Source organism: Diceros bicornis, chromosome 3 (genome assembly GCF_020826845.1).
Source record: "Diceros bicornis minor isolate mBicDic1 chromosome 3, mDicBic1.mat.cur, whole genome shotgun sequence".
Classification (NCBI taxonomy): Eukaryota; Metazoa; Chordata; class Mammalia; order Perissodactyla; family Rhinocerotidae; genus Diceros; species Diceros bicornis.
Genome location: NC_080742.1, coordinates 67,744,393 through 67,762,559, shown reverse-complemented (window position 1 = coordinate 67,762,559; position 18,167 = coordinate 67,744,393).

Below are 18,167 nucleotides of genomic sequence, written 5' to 3'. Positions count from 1 at the left end.
TTGTTTTGAGCAGGAGAGGCCTCATGATACAGTTTAGATGTACATCCCATTTTACTCTTTCAGATATTTTTTAGGGGATAAAATAAAAAAAAATAAAAAGGAGGCATATATTTATAGTGCCCTTCTACAGTTGACACTGGCTTGGCAGTGCAACGGTTCTAGCAGTTATTAGTGTTCCTTGTATTTTCAGGCCCCACCAAAAGAACATTGAGCATCTCTCTTCTTTTTGGCATCTGCTTGGTTGCTCTGTAATTCCAAGGACTATTAAAAGAACTGATTTTTGCATTTGGTTCAGGAATTTCAAAATAACCTGGAGCTCTCATAATAAGCAGACTGCTGGCTATTTTTTTTTTTTTTTTAAATCAAAGAAACTATAAGATGCATGCAAAGGGTTTTGTTAACTGGCCATTTTCAAAGCAGCAAATGGAGAGGAGAGGCAATGTGGTGACAAACAGTTCTCCCAACTGTGTGATTTCCAAGCCTCTGAGCTTTGGTCTAAATTATTAAGCAAGTTTTCAGAATATATAATTTCTATTCTTCCATCACTCCTTTCTGGTAAATAATAAAGAATAATAGTGTATGACATCTTTCATTGATACTTTTTTTTTTTTTTGGTGAGGAAGATTGGCCCTGAGCTAACATCTGTGCCCATCTTCCTCTACTTTATATGTGGGATGCCTGCCACAGCATGGCTTGATGAGCAGTGCATAGGTCTGCACTCGAGATCCAAACCTGAGAATCCCAGGCTACCGAAGCCGAGGGCGTGATCTTTAACCACTACACCACTGGGCCAGCCCCATCATTGATACTTTTCTTTTGTGTGTGTGCGAGGAAGATCAGCCCTGTGCTACCATCTGCCAATCCTCCTCTTTTTTTTTTCCTGAGGAAGACTGGCCCTGGGCTAACATCTGTGCCCATCTTCCTCTACTTTATATGGGATGCCGCCACAGCATGGCCTGACAAGCGGTGCGTCGGTGCGCACCCGGGATCTGAACCGGTGAACCCTGGGCCGCCACAGCGGAGAGCGCACACTTAACTGCCTGCGCCACCGGCCTGCCCCTCATTGATACTTTTTGAATTATGACTTGGAAACACAACTTATTTTTTATAATGCATGTTTATCGAGTGGTAGAATGCTTTGTCTTTAGCTTCTTTACTTTTCTCTATCAACAAATGTTTATTAGTAACACTTTATTATATTCCAGGCAGAGTGCTAGGGATGCAAAGATAAAACATAGTTCCTGTCATTAGGAACTCACAATATGGTATCAAGCTAATAAATAATTGCCATATAGCTTGAAAAGTGAAAAAACAAAAGTATGTGTTTGTTACAGAGGCAACATGGGAAAAAAAAAGGACTGATGTGGATTTGGTAGATTGGAGAAGATTTTGCAGAAGAGGAGATCTTGGAGTTGGGCACTGAAGGAAGAGTATGTGTTTAACATAGAGGGGGAGGGGCGGGGGCTGCTGGAAAGACATTTCTAGCAGAAGGAACAGTCTGTACCAGAGCACAGAGATGAAAATAGGAGGGCATTTCAAAGTCATTTTGGAAAGGCTAGAGCATAGGGGAATATGGGGAAGCTTCGAACTGTGATGCTCACAGAAGGCAGGGGCCCAATCACAGAGGACCTTTCTCTACCTTACTTAGGATTCTGTAGAAGAGGTGGAAACTCTGAAGGAAGGCTGTTAACTGAAATTTGTATCTTAGAAAAATTGGATATTGGATTTAAGAATGGTGGCGCTAGGGGGAGGCAGACCAATTAGGAGACTGTTTCATGTTAAGGTAAAAGATGAAGAGGGCCTGAGGTAAGGCAGTAGGCATGGGCAGGAGAGGACATGATAGAAATATGAGATGTTTAAGAGAAAGAATTTAATAACTAGTTGAGCCTTGGAAACATTGACATTTAAAATGTGGGTGGAAGCAGGGAAAGAGAAGAAAAGGCATTTAGGTAAAGCAGAAGGAACTGGCCAACTAGCAAAAACTGAACCAAGTAGAGGATGGTATTCCATAGCACCTGAGTCTCAGCCTTGTACACAGGCAGAGCAATAATGACTACTGTTCATTCATTCACTCATTTGACACATATTTTTGGGTGTCTGTTGTATGTCAGGCTCTGTCTAGTTTCTAAGGATACAGTGATGGATAAGAGAGATCGATCCTTGCTTTCCTGGAGCCCATGATCTGGTGGAGGGGAGACAGATAATATAGAAGTAAACACATAGATAAACAAGATAACTTCAAATAATTATATATAATAAAGAACAAGAAATCAGGGTTATTTGATAGAGTATGACCGAGGGGGTGGGTGCTATTTTAGACTGGTGATGAGGGAAGGCCTCTCTGAGAATGATGAGAAGGGGCCAGCCATGAAAAGATCTGGGCCAGAGGGTTCCAGGCAGAGGAAACAACTAGGGCAAGACCCCGAAGGGGAAACAAGCGTAGAGGAAAGAAGGAAGGCTGGTGAAGTGGGAGGGTAGTGTGCTAGAGGGAGTGAGGAGGATAAGATGGGTTGGACAGAAAGCTGAGGCTCAGTCATGCAAGCCTTAATGAACCATGGTAAACAGCTTGGACTTCATTCTAAGTGCAATGGGAAGCCTTCCAAAGATTCCAGACGTGAAAGCACCATGACCTGATTTATATTTTCAAAAGTTCACTCTGGCTGCTATGGAAGCATGTAGTGTAGTGGAATCTTGGAGACCATTTGAGCAGTAGTCCAGGTAGGAAACGATGGTGGCCTGATCTTGGGGTTTGGTGGCACAAATGAAACAGATTGTGGATTTATTTTGGAAATAGAGTTAATAGCATCTGCTGAAGGGTAGGATTTGGTAGAGTGCCACTGGGTGGATGATGATGCCATTTTACTAAGATGGCAGAAGACTTGAGGAGCGGGGGAGGTCAAGAGGCTTGTTTTTTTAGGTTAAACTTGAGGTGCTTATCACATGAAGATGTCAAGTAGGCAGCTGAATATATGAATTTGGAGTTCAGGGGAAGATGTAAATTTGGGAATCTATAGATGTATTTAAAACAGTAGGACTGCGGCGGGCCCCCTGGCTTAGCGGTTAAGTGTGTGCGCTCCACTACTGGCAGCCCAGTTCGGATCCTGGGTGCACACCGACGCACCGCTTCTCCGGCGATGCTGAGGCTGCGTCCCACATACGGCAACTAGAAGGATGTGCAACTATGACACACAACTATCTACTGGGGCTTTGGGGAAAAAAAGGAGGAGGATTGGCAATAGATATTAGCTCAGAGCTGGTCTTCCTCAGCAAAAACAAAAAGAAAAACAAAAACAAAAAAATAATAGGACTTGATAATATTACTTTGGAGGAAGTGAGGCCACAAAAGAAATGGGGCTCCAGGACTGAACCTGAGATAATTGAGTTTGAGTTGGGGAAAAGGATCCAGCAAGGGGACTGAGAAGGAGCTTTCTGTGAGATAGGTAGAAAACTAGGATGGTACGGTGTCACTGAAGCCAAGAGAAGAAAGCTAATCAATGAGGGAGGAGTGATCACCTGGGTCAAATGCTGTGGAGAAGTGGTGCAAAATTGAGGACAGATTCAACACCACTGGTGACTTTGACAAGTGGAGATCTAGAGGAATGGAGGAATGGGAAATCGGTTGGAGTGAACTGAGGAGAGAATGAGTGTGGAAGTGGAGGTGGTGTCTTTCAAGACATTTTATGGCACAGGGAAGAAGAGAAATTTAATGTTACTACTATTTATTGAGTATTACCCTGTGCTAGGCATTTTTGCATATATTATAATTTTCACAACTCGACAAGGTAGGTGTATTTATTTTCGTTGTTTAGATAATTAAATAGAAGATGAAAAGGACAAGAAACTTTCTTAAAGCCACATAACTAGCAATGACAGAGCTGGAATTCAAGCCCAGGTCCATCTTGGTCCAAGTCCTATCCCATTCCAATATGCCATATCCCCACCAGAGCAGCAGATCACCCCATTGGCATGATTTTTCCAGAGCCTAATAATTCTCTCAGTTCTGGCCAGAAATATTTTTCCTGAGACTTACAGTGTTCCCGAAATTTCACTAATAGGGATTTAAAAAAATATCCATTCTTGAAAGTTTTTCAGACTTCTGTTATCAATTAAAATGTCAATAATCAAGAGAAAGGTAAGATCAAACAGCTTAATGCGGATTCCTATGGTTTTAAGTACTGTCTATAAGCTCTGACATCCCAATTTTTCTCTTAAGTCTAGAACTTTCCTTTGTGCTCTGGGTTCATACTTCCAATTTGACATTTGAATGGCTTATAGACATTTAAAAATCAACATATCCCAAATGGTGCTCTTGACTTCCACAACTCTTCTTCCAATTTTCCACGAGTAAGTAAATGGTGACATAGTCTTTTCAGTTGTCTATTGTGGAAACCTAGTAGTCATCTTCTACTTCTCCCTTTCCTTATATCTCACATCAGATCCATCAAGTTATGTCAGTTCTGCCTTTAAAAGAGACCTCAAATCTGTCTGCCTTTCTCCATCTTCAGCATCCCATCTTTACTACTGCCTCACCTGAAGTGGCTCTCTCCCACTCCATCATCTCTGCTATCACTGTTAATTTCCTTCTAGCACTTATCCCATGCTATTATCATTTGGTTTAAAATTTTGTTTATGTCTCCACTCTAGAACGTAAGTTCTATAAGGACAGGGACATTATTTTGATTACTGTTGTATCTCCAGTGTTTATCATGATTAGCACACCACTAGGCACATGGTAGACTCTCAACAAAGATATTGGTACTTGAATGAAAGGATTAATGAATAAATGATTTCCCTGTGGGTGGCAGGGACTCAAGGCAAGGATATAGCCCCAGCCAACTGTAACTGGAAAAAAATGTGACAAAACCCGTGGTCATCAAAGTTAGGCTTTCCAGAATTTTTGAGGCACTGAGGTGACTGGGGCTGGCTCCCTGCCAGTGGCATCCTTTCCGTCTCCCTCTCCCGGTTAAGTTGTACGTTATTCTTCTCTGACATGGCAGTAATACAAACAGCAGCTTGTTGTTTGGAAGTTTACACAGCACATGCAGATCTGTTACTTTAATAACTCGTGAGACGGGGGATAGGTTTTACAGACGGGGAGTTTGAAGAATAAGAGGAGCCAGCCCAGATGGCCTAGTGGTTAAAGTTTGGCACTTTCACTGCTTTGGCAGCTGGGTTTGGTTCCCCGGCACGGAACCACACCACTCGTCTGTCTGTAGCCACGCTGCGGCGGCCGCTCACATAGAAGAACTAGAAGGACCTACAACTAGAATATACAACTATGTACTGGGGCTTTGGGGAGAGGGAAAAAAAAGATAGAGAAAGATTGGCAACCCAGAAGTTATCTCAGGGCGAATCTTTCCCAGCACACACACACACAAAGGATAAGAGAGTATGTTGTAGAGTGGATAAAGGCTGAATCCCTGACTCTACATCTACTTTGCAATCCACATGCTGCGCTTATATTTTCTACCCGAAGGACATCATATCCAGTTTCAAAGCACAGTAATGTTATAAGGTCAATGCCAGGCAATTTGCCTAAGTATAAACCTCTCTGTTGAAAAGGTACATCTACTTTAGAATTTTGCCTAGGATTCACCTTGCTCATTTCTGAAAACCAGGAAAAAAACCTGAAAACTGTGATGATTTATAACTCACTGAGACTTTCACGTATAATGATCTCACTAACTCCTCAAAATGACCTAGGGAAATATGTGGAATAGGTTTATTATTGTCATCTTTGAGATAAGTTATCTGAGTCTTAGTAAGGAAAGGGCTGAAGGTGACCCACTCATAGAACATTGATTAAAAGCATGGATTCCTGGAGGAACACTGCCTGTGTTTGATTCCTGGTCCAACTATTTATTAGCTATGTAATCTTGGGAAAATTCCAGAAAAATGGGGATAATAGTACTATGTACCTCAGCAGGTTATTGTGGGGGTTGTATCTGTTAATCCACGTAAAGCATTTGTGTAATGTCTGGCACACAGTAAGCTCACACAAAGTGCTGGCCACTAAAAAGTGGCTGAGCCAGGCCCTGGACCTAGTTCTTCTGGCTCCAACTCTTGTGGTCTTCTTATCATTCACGTTAGCCCTATTCTTAGAAGAGCAAGCTGAAGCAAATTTCTTTTGAAATGCTCTTTTCAGGAACATCTGAGGCCAAGATGTCTTGTTTAGATTTTTACTTAACTCATAACAGGATTGCAGAGCACAGATAAGAACTTAATGTTGCTGCATCTTATGAAATCACCGCACAGAATGTAATTTTGCCAGAGAGTATGCTGATGATCATAACATCAACATAAAGAGTTGTTCTTGTTCATTTTAATTTTGTTTTTCCAGAATTTCAGGCCTGGAGCAAATGTGGCCATGTCTTTTTGTTATGACACATGCTCAGACGTATTGTGTGTCAAAGGAGAAAACTTCTCTTTAAACTTCAGATATTTAACATGATATTAGAGGCTGCATCAATTATTTATTACTTTTTCTGTCTCTTTAGGACTGTATCCTAGAAGAATAAAAGGCTGATATATCAGATTATATGTATAAGATTTTTTGCAGCATTATTTGTAATGCTAAACAAAACAAAACAAAAAACCTGGAAACAACCTGAATGCTCAGAAGAGGAGAATGATTAAATGAATTTTGAAACACCCATTCTACAGAATATTAGGTGATGAAAAAGACTGAGTTACAAACCAGAGGAATACCTGTGATACACTAAATAAATCCTGCTGCAGATTATGTACAGAGCGTGATCCTACTTTTGTTTAAAAACCCTAAAATCAACATATATGTATATCTTTCTATAATGATGAGAGGCATGGAAATACGGAGGTGAGAGAATCTGTTGGAACAGGGCAGTACCGGAGAGGATTGTTAGAATCTGCAAGAATGCTAGCTTAAAAAAAATTACATCTTGGGGCCGGCCCTGTGGCTTAGCGGTTAAGTGTGCGTGCTCCGCTACTGGCGGCCTGGGTTCGGATCCCGGGCGCTCACCGACGCACCGCTTGTCCGGCCATGCTGAGGCCGCGTCCCACATACAGCGACTAGAAGGATGTGCAACTATGACGTACAACTATCTACTGGGGCTTTGGGGAGAAAAAGGGAAAAAAAGGAGGAGGATTGGCAATAAATGTTAGCTCAGAGCCCGTCTTCCTCAGCAAAAAGAGGAGGATTAACATGGATGTTAGCTCAGGGCTGATCTTCCTCACACACACACAAAAAATTACATCTTGACATTATTTTACACACAGGAAATGTATATTACTTATGAAATAAAAAGTCTAATAAGAACAAATAAAGATTTTTTTTTCTTTAGCAGTGGCCAATTTACACATTCACTCTCCCAAAGCCCAGGGATCTTGAGGAAACATTGATAAGACGCCTCAAAATACCCAACAGTGAAGCTGTCTGTCCTGTTTAGGAATCAAACCTCTGACCTTGGTCTCAGCAGCACAAAGCTCCACCTGAACTAATACCCCTGTTTACACACAATCATAGCAAACTTGGAGTCCACTTGCAAATTACATAAATATGCACTGATACAGGATCACATACCTCCTTAACAGACTAGATTTAATTATTTAATTATGTTAGTCTTTTAATTAATAAAAAACATGGTACTTGAATTTCAGTGTAATGTGAAGCTAGAACTATAAAATCTCAACCTCAGATATAATAAATGTAATTGTCTTTTTTCCACTGATTTACCGGTGTTCTTTAAAATGTATATTTGATGTCATTTAAGCCATATCTGCTATTGTCACCACCGCCTATAGGTTTCAGATTAGTGAAGTCTTTGAAATATGACTCTGCTCAGCAGAAAGGAATCCGCAGCACTTGGCATAAAGATTATAATCTTTGGCCTTTCTGTGGCAAGATTTACAACTGTGACCTTAGGCTCTATTTCTTTTGGAGTGTAGTCACTTTAAGTTACCAGTGATGATTGCTTTGAGTTACTAGGTCAGCGTGAATTGCCTAATATAATGTCAGATTCGTGCTTCCCCAGGGCTGGGTAGTATTAGGGACATGAAACAAAGTGAATTTTAATGTCTGCAGAAGGCAGTTCTCTGATACATGAGCCACCCCAGTAACAATGAATTTCCACGGCAGGAGATTTTAACACCAGTTCCTAACCTCTTCCATCTTATCCATCCTTTAATTAATGAAATATTATGAGTTCACTTCTAATTAGGTGAAATAATCTGAAACTACTTAGTTAAAGAGTTGAAAAGAAAGAGTTAAAAGCTAACTCTACCTTAGGGCCAACCTTTTCCTGGAATGATAAAAAGAGGGAGTTGTATGAGGGATGACGCAAAGCTGAAAACGACACCCTCCAATTCTGTTAACTCACTGCTGCCTAGAAGTTGAAGCCTTCCTGTCGCTGCATTCCAAAATGAATATTTTGTTTGTTTAAAATTCAGATCTATATCTGGATGACAAGCAATAAAGGTAGTTTAAGAGTTTGGCTCTTCCTAGTCAGATGTTGCCTAGTTTTTAACAGGAGGAAGTCGCATACTGTATATGAAACCAAACCTTTCCTTGATACACTGCATTTAAAAATGTTGCTAACACTAGATGGCACTCTAGGGTTGCTTTTTTAGTATCTTCCGCCAGTGTCAAGGTCCTTCAACATTAATTCCCTCCTTTAAAAAGAGCAAACATGCTATTCAAACAAAGGTCCCTGTAGTTGCTCTGTAGTTCTGTTTTTATATTTATAGTCATGTAATCAATATGTTGGAAGAGTAATTAATTTTTAACCTCAATCCATGGGGAGATCAAATGTTAGTGGAGTTAATGGATGGAACAGGCTTCATTATTCTAAAGTAACACTAATGATAAGGCGAGGAAGAAAGTAGAGGTTGTAAACAATTGTGCTTTCAAACACAATCATAAAGCAACGGTGCAATGCGGTCACGGGATCCTGACCTATTGCCACTCTCCTCAGTACAGCTGTAGTTTCTGCTTTAGTCAACTAGACTAAACTGAAATAGTCTCCGAATCCATCTTTTAAAATATTTCCTCTTCCAAACAATGCTGTTGGAGTTATTATTCCAAATAATAGTTCTGGTTTTGTTGCTCTTCTGTTTGGAAATCCTTTTGTCATTTCCCATTTTCTAATGCCTTAGGGGGATACTAAAGGCCCTTCACGACTTGGGTCCTTTGCACACCCTAGCCTGTACCCTAGCTCCAGGAGTGCCATGCCATTCTTCACTCACAACATTTTTGCAGTGTTATGTGCCTATGTGCTGTGTTCTTCCAAGAGAGATAAAGCCCAGTGCAGCTTCCATATTGCATCATATCCATGGGCATGGAGGGTTCTGGATGGGCTCACTCCCAGGACAGGAGTGGGGTGGCATGGACAGAGCCCAGGGGCTGGAAGCCAAACAGGACAAAAGACTCACCCTCTCTTACCCTGATTATATCCTTCCATTACCCAGCCCCATCGTTGAATTTCCAACGTCACTTCCCAGGATCATGAGAAAATAAGAAAGATCATTGTGTCGTAGGCAGAGGAGGCTTACAGTTGATCATACACCAAGGCTCATTCTCAATAGACACATTACTATTTCTTTTTTCTTTTTAATTATTTATTTATTTATTTATTTCCCCCAAAGCCCCAGTAGATAGTTGTATGTCATAGTTGCACAGCCTTCTAGTTGCTGTATGTGGGACGTGGCCCCAGCATGGCCGGAGAAGCGGTGCGTCAGTGCGCGCCCGGGATCTGAACCTGGGCCGCCAGCAGCGGAGCGCGCGCACCTAACTGCTAAGCCACGGGGCCGGCCCGACACATTACTATTTCTTTCCTAAATTTTATTATATTCAATCTTTCTTGTTGCTTAACCATTCTTGTACTTTCCCAACTTCTTTGCTGACGTGATTGTCTTTAGGTGGACTGTCCTTTTCCTGTCTATCCATCTGAGCCCATCTCGAGTCCATCTTTCACAAAACCTTCTTCAACGTCCTCTATCATAATGAATCTCTTTATATGCTGAACTCCTAAATTTCTTAATTTATATGCCTATTATAATAACCTATTATAGTGAGGATTTCTGTCCTTATTTTTCTTTTCTAATAAATGTGTATATTATGTGAGGATTTGTAAATCTTTGTCCATACAAATCTTTGTATGGACCAATGATGGTCCATAAATGTTGAATTTACTGAAATTAGATAGGATAAAACTTGATCAAAGGACCCAGGATGGATGGCTGTGTCAGGGATGCCTTGTTTTTTTGGACTAATCATTAAAAGAGGAAGATTCTTAAATGGTTTATTCCATAAAAACACTGGTTGATAATGGTCGCGTATACACACTCTAAATAGACAATAGTTGCCTATCAACATCCATTTTCCCCTTCTTCCTTAACAGAACCCTGGTTTTCAGCTAGGCATACTGGGGCCAAAAATAAAGGACTACATTTCCCAATCATCCCTTGCATCTAGGTGTAGCTCTAAGACTACGTTCTGGCCAAATAGAGCAGGGGAGGAGTTTCTCAGGCCTTTTAGGAAGGTTCTCAAAGGATGCTGACTTAGTCTTTCCTCCTTCTTCCTGAAAGTCAGGAAGCCATCAGACCACAAAGGTAACTTTGAGGATAGAAACCTTGCACTGGGAATCATGGAACAGAAAGATGGGAGCCTGGGTCCCTGATGACACCTTGCAGCCTCCACACCAGCTCCCAACTATCTGTCTCCCAACTTGTTTTGGGTTAAAAAAAAGGAAACTCTTACCTTATTTAAGCCACAGTTGTTTTGGGATTTTCTGAACTTAATCCTGATACATATACTCTAGATTAATTGTAGATCATTACTTTTTTTGTTTTTAGGAACTTTCTCTAAGTATGATAATGATCATATAAACTTATCATCTAAGTTTAAGCAGGAGTTAAGGTGTTCAGAGTGAACAGGTAAATGCAGGATGTACAATTTTCCATTTTAAAATGAAAGAAGGCAAGCCTGGATATAATTTGTGTTAATTTAGTAATGTAAACTTTAGAGTAATTAGAATGAAACTGAATTCTTCAGGAGGAAAGAGGAGACCTGTCCTTTGGGATTACAAGTTGTGAAGCACGATGACTTGTTAGTATATGATCTTTGCTCATTTATTACATGCAGTTGGGACCTAGGTAAAATCAAGCTAAAATTTTTTTATTCCTTAGGATATACAGTGGCTCACTTCTCTTTTTTAGAATAAGAGATTAATTATATTTGGATATCAGGAGTGGGTAAGCAGGGAGAAGGTTAAAAAAAAAAGGAAGAAATTAACGATTGTTGAGTGTCTTTAACTGGCTAGTAGCAAACAATACATAATTTCATTTAACCTTTCCAGGTGACAACTTTGCATTTTACGATGAGGTAGTAACTCCTGCTCGATCTCACTTCTCTGACCTCTAAACATCGTATGCCCTGAGGTTTCATCCTTGGCCCCCTCTAGCTTCTATCCCTAAATGAGCTCATCTGGTTTCACAGCCGTGTACCACCAAATGCTGATGGTTTTGCTCCTCTAAACTTCAGACTTACATATTCAAATGCCTACTTGGAATTTCCACTTCTTTGTCTAAGAGGCATCTCAAATTGACATGTCCAAAGTAGAACTCCTGATCTGACCTGTGACTTTCTCAGCTTTTTCCCTCAGTAGGGGGTGACACCATCCACCCAGTTGCTTAAGCCAAAAATCTAAGAGTCATCTTTGATCATTCTTTTTTCCCTTTTCACACACAGTTCATCAGCATGTTCCATTCATTTTATCTTCAAAATGTATCTCAAATCTGTCCACTTATTTCTACCTCCACTGCCTCCATCATACTTCAAGCCCACCATGATCTCATGCATGGAGTTATTCAATAGCCACCCTGCTTCTCTTGCATTGCTACAATCTATTTTCACTCAGCAGCCAGACTGACCTGTTAAAAATAAATCATGTCCTCTCCTGTTTAACCCTCTTTAGTAGCTTCCCACTGCTGTTAGAATAGAAATCTAACTGGTTGTTGCTTACATTTCCAACTTTGCCTCACACCACTCTTCCCCAGCTCAATATATTACTGCCATGCGGGTCTGTTGCCTGGGCCTTCAATAGGCAAAGCCCTTTGCTGCCTCCAGAAGCAGCCTTGGTATTCTCTCTGCTTCTGTACCAGCTCTTCGCATGGCTGGCTCATTCTCACCTTCAGGTCTCAGCACACATTTTGTTTTCCTAGAGAGGTCTTTCCTGATCACCCTATGCCAAATAGCCATTAAAATTTTTATTTTATTATCCTATTCATTCCTTTCCTAGCATTTATAACAATTTGAAATTAACTTTTGTGTATCTAGCTCTTCTGTGTATCTATCTACATAGCCAACCATATCTATCTATCTATCTATCTATCTATATATCTATCTATCTAATCTATCTGTCTTTCTATCTTTCTCTCTGCTTTGGAATAAGTGCTTTGTGAGGCAACAGTCTTGTCTAGTATATTTCTTGCTGTATCTTCCTTCCTTAGAACAGTGCCTGTCATATAGAAGTCTCTCAAAAACATTTTTATTTTTTTATTTTTATTTTTATTTATTTATTTATTTTTTGTGAGGAAGATCAGCCCTGAGCTAACATCCATGCTAATCCTCCTCTTTTTGCTGAGGAAGACCGGCTCTGAGCTAACATCTATTGCCAATCCTCTTCCTTTTTTTTTTTTTCCCCAAAGCGCCAGTAGATAGTTGTATGTCATAGTTGCACATCCTTCTAGTTGCTGTATGTGGGATGTGGCCTCAGCATGGCCGGAGAAGCAGTGCGTCGGTGAGTGCCTGGGATCCGAACCCAGGCCACCAGTAGCAGAGCGCGTGCACTTAACCGCTAAGCCACAGGGCCGGCCCTCTAAAACATTTTTAAATGGAATAAATGGACAACCGTATCTGTCCACAGGCAAATGGTGAGTAGATGGCAGAGCTGGGATGGGAACCTGGCCCTTTCTTGCTTCAAACCCTTATGTTTTCATTACAAGACCTTCCTACCAATCAACCAGAACTCAAAGTTCTTTTGTGTTATGAAAGTAAGAACTATTTTTGCTAAATATACTGAAGAGTTGCAGTAATATTTGGTTAATTTGTGTTCCCTCCAAGCTATTTTACCTGAGCTCCACAGATGTTTCAGTTAATCATACATTTTTTATTTGAATTATTTAAATAATTGCCTCAATTCTCATTTTTCTTTGCTATCATTTGTTATTCTATGTATGAAGAACCATTTCCTTTTAAAAATAATGTTGTCCATACCCTTATGAACTAGTTAATTTTCTTTCCAACGTTTTCTTTTGGGTCGTGTAGATATGACCTAACAGTCACCGCAATAATGCTGTTTTTTCAAAGGGTAGAGACCTTTTCCTTATAAAAAAGTGAATGTGAAAAAAAAAAAACACTGCATACAGTGTGAGAATACCTGTTTTTCTTGGTCATATTTCATTTCCTTAGCAAGACTATTTTCTTCTGCTTTCCATTGTCAGCAGACAAAAAAGATACAATTAAATCAAGGAAACCTGGCAGGGCCGATTTTGGAAAATAAAGTGAATTCAGTTTCTGATTTGAACAAAGAGCAATTTATTATGTTGGAAAAACACTGCCCTGATGAGATTCAAACTCAACATGTCTCATGTTAGCTCAGGACACCACTTCAGATCTGCATTTGTGTTTGTCTTTGAGAAGGGGCAGTGATTTCACCCCCAAACTTTGAACTCCAAAGAGAAAGTGGAGTTGTTTAAGGGTCAACTAGCAAAGAGCACCCAGAGCCCCTGTGCCGAGGCCCCGGGCCACATTCGCGGCAGTCTCCAGTTCTGAGCTCGTGGATTCTAAGTGCAGATTTCTGTAAACAACTCCAGCAATTATGTTGGAGCAAATGAAGTGCTGGGGTTGGTTAGAGGAAATTTTATGAATCAGATGAGTTCTAAGGAGACTTTTGAAATAAAAAATATATTTTAATGGATCTAATAACAATATAATACCTTGTATTTGTATAAAACTTTATTATATCATTTAATATTCACATCCAGCACCGTGAGGTATGATTATCTTCATTCTTTATAGATACGGAAAGTACAACTTAAAAAGATTGTGACACTGATGGTCACACGGGTAGTAAAGTCAGACTGGACTAGGACCTCGTTCCTAATATCAGGCTGGTACTACTAAAAAGGATGAAAAAAACCAGCGTCTGTTTTCATGACTTTTACCTTCACGTTGTGGTAATTTTATTCTAGAGTCTTCCACGTTGTATCTTTCTTGTGGAGCAAGGTAGGTTATTATTATTATTATTATTAATAATAATAGTAAAATTATTTTTATTATTTTATTAATAATAATAGTAGTAAAATTCAAGGTCTCCAGAGATAATTACTGCCATTTATTGAGAGTTTTGCAGGCATGATTTCATTCAATCCTCACACAATCTTATGAAGAAGCCACTATTCATATTTCCATTTTACAGATGTGGAAATTGAGGCTTAGGAAGGTTAAACAACTAGTCCAAAATCACACTACTGGTAAATGGTGGAAATGATTCAAACCTAGAGTGTCTGATTCCGAAGTGAGTCCACCTAACCTCTATGCTACAGCACTTCTATGCAGAATGAGAGTAAGGGATGGGCCTGCCAGGTCGCTGGGCTCTGAGTTATGACTGGATTAAGTCAGTAATATGATGTCAGGAGATTCAGGTTTCCACATGTGGCTCCTTATGTAACGGACAAAATTAGGTTGAGTGCACTCCTGCCAAAAGGACAGTTGGAGTGAAGCAAAATAACTTGCTACAGTAAACAACCCATCTGTGGTGTATGTTTGCCACACATTAAGTACAGATTCCAGTCAGTTAAAAGTTGTCAGTCAGCTGAAATTCTGACATAATCCCTCAGAGAATGCTGCTTATCAGGAATCGGTGATTTATTTTTATTACCTAAGTTTAAAACCCTTTATAACTTCCAAGCAGTCTGGTTTGGAATAATGCAAAAGAGAACTAGAATTTTAGAAAAGTGTAATATTTTGCTGATTTCTTTTTTTTAGCATATTGATTTTGCTTTGTTAAATGGAAATAAGTAAATCTGCTCTTTAATTTTTTTTATTAAGGGAGAATCATTTCAATCTCCTCTCTATTTAAATAAAAGTTAAGAAAATATTGGGGCCTGCCGGGTGGTGCAAGCGGTTGAGTGTGCCCGCCCAGCTTGGGCAGCCCGGGGTTCGAGGGTTCGGATCCTGGGTGCGCACCAACGCACCACTTGGTAAGCCATCCTGTGGCGGCATCCCATATAAAGTAGAGGAAGATGGGCACAGATGTTAGCTCAGGGCCACTCTTCCTCAAGTAAAAAGGGGAGGATTGGCATCGGATGTTAGCTCAGGGCTAGTCCTCCTCAAAAAAAAAAAAAAAAAAATATTTAGGGCCAGCCCCGTGGCTTGGCGGTTAAGTGCATGCGCTCCGCTGCTGGCGGCCCGGGTTCGGATCCCGGGCGTGCACCGTCGCACAGCTTCTCCGGCCATGCTGAGGTCGTGTCCCACGTACAGCAACTGGAAGAATGTGCAGCTATGACGTACAACTATCTACAGGGGCTTTGGGGGGAAAAATAAATAAAATTATAAAAAAAAAATATTTAAAGAATATCGGTTTGAGGTGCACCAAATTATAGGCCAGCTTGTGGGATAGAGGTGGTCCAAATAGCTGGTCTAGTCCTGTTTAAACAGCTCCTATTAAAAGGGAAATATTTTTGGTAGGAGTTCAAAGTCACAGAGGTAGAGAAACAGTCTCTTGACTGGGGAGATTATGCTGAGTAATAGTTTGGTCAATAAGATGGAAGCTTTTGAAGGATATCCTGAAGTGTCTGGCTTAGTTTAGAACTGATGCAGGGTGGAAATTTCTGGAAGAATATACAAGAAAGTGTTAACATCGGTTACCCTCAGGGAATGAAAATGGAGGGTGTGGGAGAGTGGTCAGAGGATATTTCCTGTCTACTTTATACATTTTGTCTAATTAAAATTTTTTCCATGAGGATATATTTTATAATAAAAATAAACAAAACAAAACGAGACATAACAACATAAAGAATTGAATTGATGCAAGGAACATCTAGGAATGGTTTTCAAGCAGGAAAATGATGTAATCAGGTATATATTATATTACATTATATAATACTAGATATATTATATAATTTTGGCAGCTGGGTTTAGACTATAAAGAAGAGTCAATAACGGAGAGGGCAGAATTAGGAAGTCAGTTGTTAGAATAATCTTGGAATAAGACGTTGAGTAATGACTTGTAAGCCAAGTATAATTTGGAGACAATACTCTAAAGCCCACGTGAAGGATCCACATTTTCTTCACATCAGAGTATTTAAAATATAATGATTCAGAGCAATCATAATTTTAAATTCGATATGCCTGCACTAGAGTGAGTTACATTTTTATTAACAGGTTAAATCTCTGTCAATAAAATAATCCATAAGTAAACATATCCTCAGAGTAAAAGTAGGATAGATGTATGAAAGAAAGAAATTATCAAGAATATATATTCTTTCTGAATTACAAATGAACTAAGAAAATGAGTAAGAGCAGCACATGACACATTCTCATATTAGCTTTTTTTTTTTTCCTATGAATCAACCAGGCTCAACGCTGGCAGCTCTGATTTTTAAATTTCTGTCATTTTAAGAATTCGTTTACTAAACTAACAGCATTTCATTAAGCAAGACTAATTCCTGAGAGCATTACCTTAGCCCATTAGCTTCTAGACAGCCATCAATTCCTGTGACATGTCCTGGGATGAGATCATTATTATTATCATTATTATTTTTATCAATTAAGTTCATTTTCAGAAAACATATCCATGTAGTTTTAACACTGGACGTTTTCTCTCTGGAACATGTTTTTTAGTATCTTTGCGATAGGGATTTCTTGCTTTATCCATGTGTTTCCACAGACCCTTTGGCTACCACCGAAGCTAATTTAAATCCCCTATGTTTAAGTCTAATTAAAATTAGAAACAGCTTTGCCAAAGTAGCCCAATAGGATATTTGGGTTTCTCTGTAATTTTTCTTTATTGGGACATCTGAAACAATCTCTGAAGATCACATGACTGACTTCAGCCGTGCGGGGCAGGATTTCACAGAGGCTCTGAATTTGGCATTTCTTGTTTATAAGGACTGTTGCCACTGATGAATATGGTGGTGGCTTAGTCACAGCTCTACAGAAGGAAAGGCTCAGCTTGACTATAATGGAAAGAGCAGATGTCACCGGAACACAGTGACAAACGTCAAAGTGAGGGCTTTGGCTGGCAGGGAGCAGCCTGTCCATGACCACTTTCCAACACTTTTAAAATTAGAGACAGAAAGAACACTCATAAAACAACTGTGAAAATTATAAACAACCAAGAGAGGTAAATAAAATACGGTGCTCAAAAATTCCAGGCTGCCCAATAAAGTAGGAACTGAGATTACAGATCCCATGGACCATAACGGGGAACACAAATGGTTTGGGGAGTCAATGAAAAACAGTTCTGACATGTTTGGATGCCAAAGATTTTTAAAGTTGATCTCTTTTGGCCTGGTAAGATTTTATGCATTTTTGTCGTTCCAACCCAGAGGTCTAAGGATTAGTGGATGTTTCTGCCAGCCTGGAACTCATGTGGTGAAAAGAATGTACACGTGTGACAGCGAAAAAGTGAATGCACAAAGACAGCAGTCTATTTTCAAGAAAAGGATAAAAATTAATTATCATTGTAATCTGGGACCCATGCTTCAAAATAATGTTAAATTAGTAGTTTACTTAAATTAAAAATTCCTGTTTAAGCATCCTAAATATGGCCGTTTTCATCTCAGAGTTGCTTCTTTCATGCACCTAGTTTTTAGGATGCTTAACCAGGCAGCATTTAACTGTCCAGGAGAACAGGATCTGAGCCCTATTCTAAATTGGTTGATATGAGAAACTAGCTCTTCGGTAAAAAATAATAATAAAGGATTAGGAGCTGTTTGGATGTCTGGATGCCAATGTTACGTGAAACTAATTAATTCATACCAGTTTTTTTTAAATCTATGCTTTTTATCGATAAGAAGGAAAACACATTCATCAGAATAGCTCAGAAGCATGCAATGGAGAAAAGGGAGAAGACAGAAGTTCCTTCTGTTTCCAGCATTTGTTAAATATTTGCCTTGGAGCCAACACA